This window comes from Oncorhynchus tshawytscha, unplaced genomic scaffold, assembly GCF_018296145.1.
Source record: "Oncorhynchus tshawytscha isolate Ot180627B unplaced genomic scaffold, Otsh_v2.0 Un_contig_9382_pilon_pilon, whole genome shotgun sequence".
In the NCBI taxonomy this organism is placed as follows: Eukaryota; Metazoa; Chordata; class Actinopteri; order Salmoniformes; family Salmonidae; genus Oncorhynchus; species Oncorhynchus tshawytscha.
The window spans coordinates 1,546-7,450 of NW_024606255.1; the positions used below are offsets into that span (position 1 = coordinate 1,546).

The 5,905-nt window shown below is 56.3% G+C and overlaps 1 pseudogene; it reads left to right on the forward strand.

The window, feature by feature from the left end:
* Window positions 1–820: 820 nt before the first annotated feature.
* LOC121842143 lies at window positions 821–1,465 on the forward strand (annotated as a pseudogene).
* The last annotated feature ends 4,440 nt before the right edge of the window (window positions 1,466–5,905 follow it).

Here is a 5,905-nt window from a genome sequence, read left to right on the forward strand (position 1 = left end):
CCAGGACAGCAGCACAATTAGACCCAACCAAATCATGAGAAAACAAAAAGATAACTACTTAACACATTGGAAAGAATTAACAAAAAAACAGAGCAAACTAGAATGCTATTTGGCCCTACACAGAGAGTACACAGCGGCAGAATACCTGACCACTGTGACTGACCCAAAATTAAGGAAAGCCTTGACTATGTACAGACTCAGTGAGCATAGCCTTGCTATTGAGAAAGGCCGCCGTAGGCAGACATGGCTCTCAAGAGAAGACAGGCTATGTGCTCACTGCCCACAAAATGAGGTGGAAACTGAGCTGCACTTCCTAACCTCCTGCCCAATGTATGACCATATTAGAGAGACATATTTCCCTCAGATTACACAGATCCACAAAGAATTCGAAAACAAATCCAATTTTGAAAAACTCCCATATCTACTGGGTGAAATTCCACAGTGTGCCATCACAGCAGCAAGATTTGTGACCTGTTGCCACGAGAAAAGGGCAACCAGTGAAGAACAAACACCATTGTAAATACAACCCATATTTATGCTTATTTATTTTATCTTGTGTCCTTTAACCATTTGTACATTGTTAAAACACTGTATATATATATAATATGACATTTGTAATGTCTTTACTGTTTTGAATCTTCTGTATGTGTAATGTTTACTGTTCATTTTTGTTGTTTTTCACTTTATATATTCACTTTGTATGTTGTCTACCTCACTTGCTTTGGCAATGTTAACACATGTTTCCCATGCCAATAAAGCCCTTGAATTGAATTGAATTGATAGAGAGATAAAGAGATAGAGATAGAGATAGAGAGAGATAGAGAGAGATAGAGATAGAGATAGAGAGAGATAGAGAGAGGTAGAGAGATAGAGAGAGGTAGAGAGATAGAGGTAGAGAGATAGAGAGAGGTAGAGAGATAGAGAGAGGTAGAGAGATAGAGAGAGGTAGAGAGATAGAGATAGAGAGATAGAGATAGAGATAGAGAGAGAGATAGAGAGAGAGATAGAGAGAGAGATAGAGATAGAGAGAGATAGAGATAGATAGAGATAGAGAGATAGAGATAGAGAGAGGTAGAGAGATAGAGATAGAGAGAGGTAGAGAGATAGAGATAGAGAGAGATAGAGATAGAGATAGAGATAGAGATAGAGATAGAGAGAGAGAGATAGAGATAGAGATAGAGATAGAGATAGAGATAGAGAGAGAGAGAGAGAGAGAGAGAGAGATAGAGATAGAGAGAGATAGAGAGAGATAGAGAGAGAGATAGAGAGATAGAGATAGAGAGAGATAGAGAGAGATAGAGAGAGATAGAGAGAGAGATAGAGAGAGAGAGAGATAGAGAGAGAGAGAGATAGAGAGATAGCCGTGTATTTAAACCTTTGGTGTCCTGCATGACGATGGAGGAGTACTTGAGGAAGGTGATGAGCAGGTTACTGGTCTGAAGGTTAGGATCCAGGGGAAGTTCTGAAGAGTTCATCACTGGAAAGCAGGACACACAACGTTGGTTCAACATTACACTGATGCTATGTTGAAATGTTGAAAGATCCATTTGGGTAACAGCTAAGAACCTTACTGTGATTGTTTTCAAATAAAACGGTCAAAAATAAACTAAAATAGATTCTTAGCATCAAGCAAGGATTTAGCTAGGACAGTCTGGGAGGGGTCTGGGTGGGGAGGGGGAAACTGAAAATGTGCCGTGGTTGGCAAAAAAGTTTGGAACTCTCTTATTGGTCTATTAATAAATTTACAGCCTGGTGATGTCACCAGAAAGGTCAAAACTCCACCCCACCAAAACAGACATTCCAGGCAGTCGTTTCAAACAGCTCTTACACTAAAAGGGCATTAGCACTTTATCTAACCATTTCACAGCATTATTCCAAACTCATAGTGGAAATATAAAGCACAGATCCTTTAACAGGGAGAGACCCCTCAACAACTCCAGGGAGAGACCCCTCAACAACTCCAGGGAGAGACCCCTCAACAACTCCAGGGAGAGACCCCTCAACAACTCCAGGGAGAGACCCCTCACAACTCCAGGGAGAGACCCTCAACCCCAGGGAGAGACAACCCAGGAGAGACCCTCAACCCAGGGAGAGACCCCCTCAACCCCAGGGAGAGACCCCTCAACAACTCCAGGGAGAGACCCTCAACAACTCCAGGGAGAGACCCCCTCAACCTCAACTCCAGGGAGAGACCCCCCTCAACCCCAGGGAGAGACCCCTCAACTCCAGGGAGAGACCCCTCAACCCCAGGGAGAGACCCCTCAACCCCAGGGAGAGACCCCTCAACCCCAGGGAGAGACTCAACCCCAGGGAGAGACCCTCAACCCAGGGAGAGACCCCTCAACCCCAGGGAGAGACCCTCAACCCCAGGGAGAGACCCCTCAACTCCAGGGAGAGACCCTCAACCTCACAACTCCAGGGAGAGACCCCCCTCAACCCCAGGGAGAGACCCTCAACCCCAGGGAGAGACCCTCAACCCAGGAGAGACCCTCAACCCCAGGGAGAGACCCTCAACCCCAGGGAGAGACCCCTCAACCCCAGGGAGAGACCCCTCAACCCCAGGGAGAGACCACTCAACCCCAGGGAGAGACCCCTCAACCCCAGGGAGGACCCCTCAACCCCAGGAGAGACCCCTCAACCCCAGGGAGAGACCCCCCTCAACCCAGGAGAGACCCTCAACCCCAGGGAGAGACCCCTCAACCCCAGGAGAGACCCTCAACTCCAGGGAGAGACCCTCAACCCCAGGGAGAGGCCCTCAACTCCAGGGAGAGACCCTCAACCCTCAACCCCAGGAGAGACCCCCTCCCAAGACCCCTCAACCTCCCCAGGGAGAGACCCTCAACCCCAGGAGAGACCCCTCAACCCAGGGAGAGACCCCTCAACCCCAGGGAGAGACCACCCCAGACCCCAGGGAGAGACCCCTCAACCCCAGGGAGAGACCCCTCAACCCCAGGGAGACCCCTCAACCCCAGGGAGAGACCCCTCAACCCCAGGGGAGAGACCCTCAACCCAGGGAGAGACCCCTCAACAACTCCAGGGAGAGACCCCAACTCCAGGGAGAGACCCCCCTCAACTCCAGGGAGAGACCCCTCAACCCCAGGGAGACAACTCCCCCTCAACCCCAGGGAGAGACCCCTCAACCCCAGGGAGAGACAGACCCTCAACCCCAGGGAGAGACCCCTCAACCCCAACTCAACCCCAGGGAGAGACCAACCCCAGGGAGAGACCCCTCACTACTCCAGGGAGGGAGAGACCCTCAACTCCAGGGAGGGAGACCCCTCAACCCCAGGGAGAGACCCTCAACCCCAGGGAGAGACCCTCAACCCCAGGGAGAGACCCCTCAACCCCAGGAGAGACCCTCAACCCCAGGAGAGACCCCAGGGAGAGACCCCTCAACCCCAGGAGACCCTCAACCCCAGGAGAGACCCTCAACTCCAGGAGAGACCCCTCAACCCCAGGGAGAGACCCCTCAACTCCAGAGACCCTCAACCCCAGGAGAGACCCTCAACCCCAGGGAGAGGCCCCCTCAACAACTCCAGGGGAGAGACCCTCAACCCCAGGGAGAGACCCCCCCTCAACTCCAGGAGAGACCCCCAACCCCAGGGAGAGACCCCTCAACTCCAGGGAGAGACCCCTCAACCCCAGGGGAGAGACCCCTCAACTCCAGGGAGAGACCCCCTCAACCCCAGGGAGAGACCCTCAACAACTCCAGGGAGAGACCCTCAACCCCAGGGAGAGACCCCTCAACCCCAGGGAGAGGCCCTCAACTCCAGGAGACCCAACCCAGGGAGAGACCCCTCAACCCCAGGGAGACCCAAGGGACCCCTCAACTCCAGGGAGACCCTCAACCCCAGGGAGGAGACCCTCAACCCCAGGGAGAGACCCTCAACCCCAGGGGAGACCCTCAACCCCAGGAGAGACCCTCAACTCCAGGGGAGAGGCCCCTCAACCCCAGGGAGAGACCCTCAACTCCAGGGAGAGACCCCTCAACCCCAGGAGAGACCCCTCAACTCCAGGGAGAGACCCTCACCCTCAACCTCAGGAGACCCTCACCAGGGAGAGACCCTCCCCAACTCCAGGGAGAGCCCTCCCTCAACTCAACTCAACCCAGGGAGAGACCCTCAACAACTCCAGGGGAGACCCTCAACCCCAGGGAGAGACCCTCAACCCCAGGGGAGAGACCCCCAACCCCAGGAGACCCTCAACCCCAGGGAGAGAACTCAACTCCAGGGAGAGACCCTCAACCCCAGGGAGAGACCCCTCAACCCAGGGACCCCTCAACTCCAGGGAGACCCTCAACCTCCACTCCAGGGGAGACCCCTCAACCCCAGGGAGGCCCCTCAACTCCAGGGAGAGACCCCTCAACCCCAGGGGGACCCCCTCAACCCAGGGAGAGGGCCCTCAACCCCAGGGAGAGACCCTCAACTCCAGGGAGAGACCCCTCAACCCCAGGAGAGACCCCTCAACCCCAGGAGACCCCTCAACTCCAGGGAGAGACCCCTCAACCCTCAACCCCAGGGAGAGACCCTCAACCCCAGGGAGAGACCCCCCTCAACCCTCACCCCAGGGAGAGACCCTCAACCCAGGAGAGACCCTCAACCCCAGGGAGAGACCCCCTCCAGGGAGGGCCCTCAACCCCAGGAGAGACCCCCCCCAACCCCAGGAGAGACCCCCCAGGGAGACCCTCAACCCCAGGGAGAGCCCTCAACTCCAGGGAGACACCCTCACCCCAGGGAGACCCCTCAACTCCAGGGAGAGACCCCCCAGACCCTCAACCCCAGGGAGAAACCCCTCAACTCCAGGGAGAGACAACCCCCAGGGAGGAGAGACCCCCTCAACTCCAGGGAGAGACCCCCCTCAACTCCAGGGAGGGAGGGAGACCCTCAACCCAGGGAGAGACCCTCAACCCCAGGGAGAGACCCTCAACTCCAGGGAGAGACCCTCACCCCAGGGAGAGACCCCTCACCCTCAACCCCAGGGAGACCCTCAACTCCAGGGAGACCCCTCAACCCCAGGGAGAGACCCCTCAACCCCAGGGAGAGGAGACCCTCAACCCTCAACCCCAGGGGACCCCTCAACAACTCCAGGGAGAGACCCTCAACCTCACTACTCCAGGGAGACCCTCAACCCCAGGGAGACCCTCAACCCCTCAACCCCAGGGAGAGACCCTCAACCCCAGGGAGAGACCCCTCAACCCCAGGGAGAGACCCCTCAACCCCAGACCCTCAACTCCAGGGAGAGACCCTCAACCCTCAACCCCAGGGAGAGACCCCTCAACCCCAGGGAGAGACCCTCAACCAACCCCAGGGAGAGACCCCTCAACCCCAGGGAGAGACCCCTCAACTCCAGGAGAGACCCCTCAACCCCAGGGGAGAGACCCTCAACTCCAGGGAGAGACCCTCAACCCCAGGGAGACCCTCAACTCCAGGAGAGACCCCTCAACTCCAGGGAGACCCTCAACCCCAGGGAGAGACCCTCAACCCCAGGGAGACCCTCAACCCTCAACTCCAGGAGAGACCCCCTCAACTCCAGGGAGAGACCCTCAACCTCACAACTCCAGGAGAGACCCCTCAACCCCAGGGAGAGACCCCTCAACTCCAGGGAGAGACCCTCAACCCCAGGGAGAGACCCCTCAACCCCAGGGACCCTCAACTCCAGGAGAGACCCCCTCAACCCCAGGAGAGACCCTCAACAACTCCAGGGAGAGACCCTCAACTCCAGGGAGAGACCCCTCAACCCCAGGAGAGACCCCTCAACCCAGGGAGAGACCCTCAACCCCAGGGAGAGACCCCTCAACCCCAGGGGAGAGACCCTCAACTCCAGGGAGAGACCCCTCAACCCAGGGAGAGACCCCTCAACTCCAGGGAGAGACCCTCAACCCCAGACCCCCCTCAACCCTCAAGGG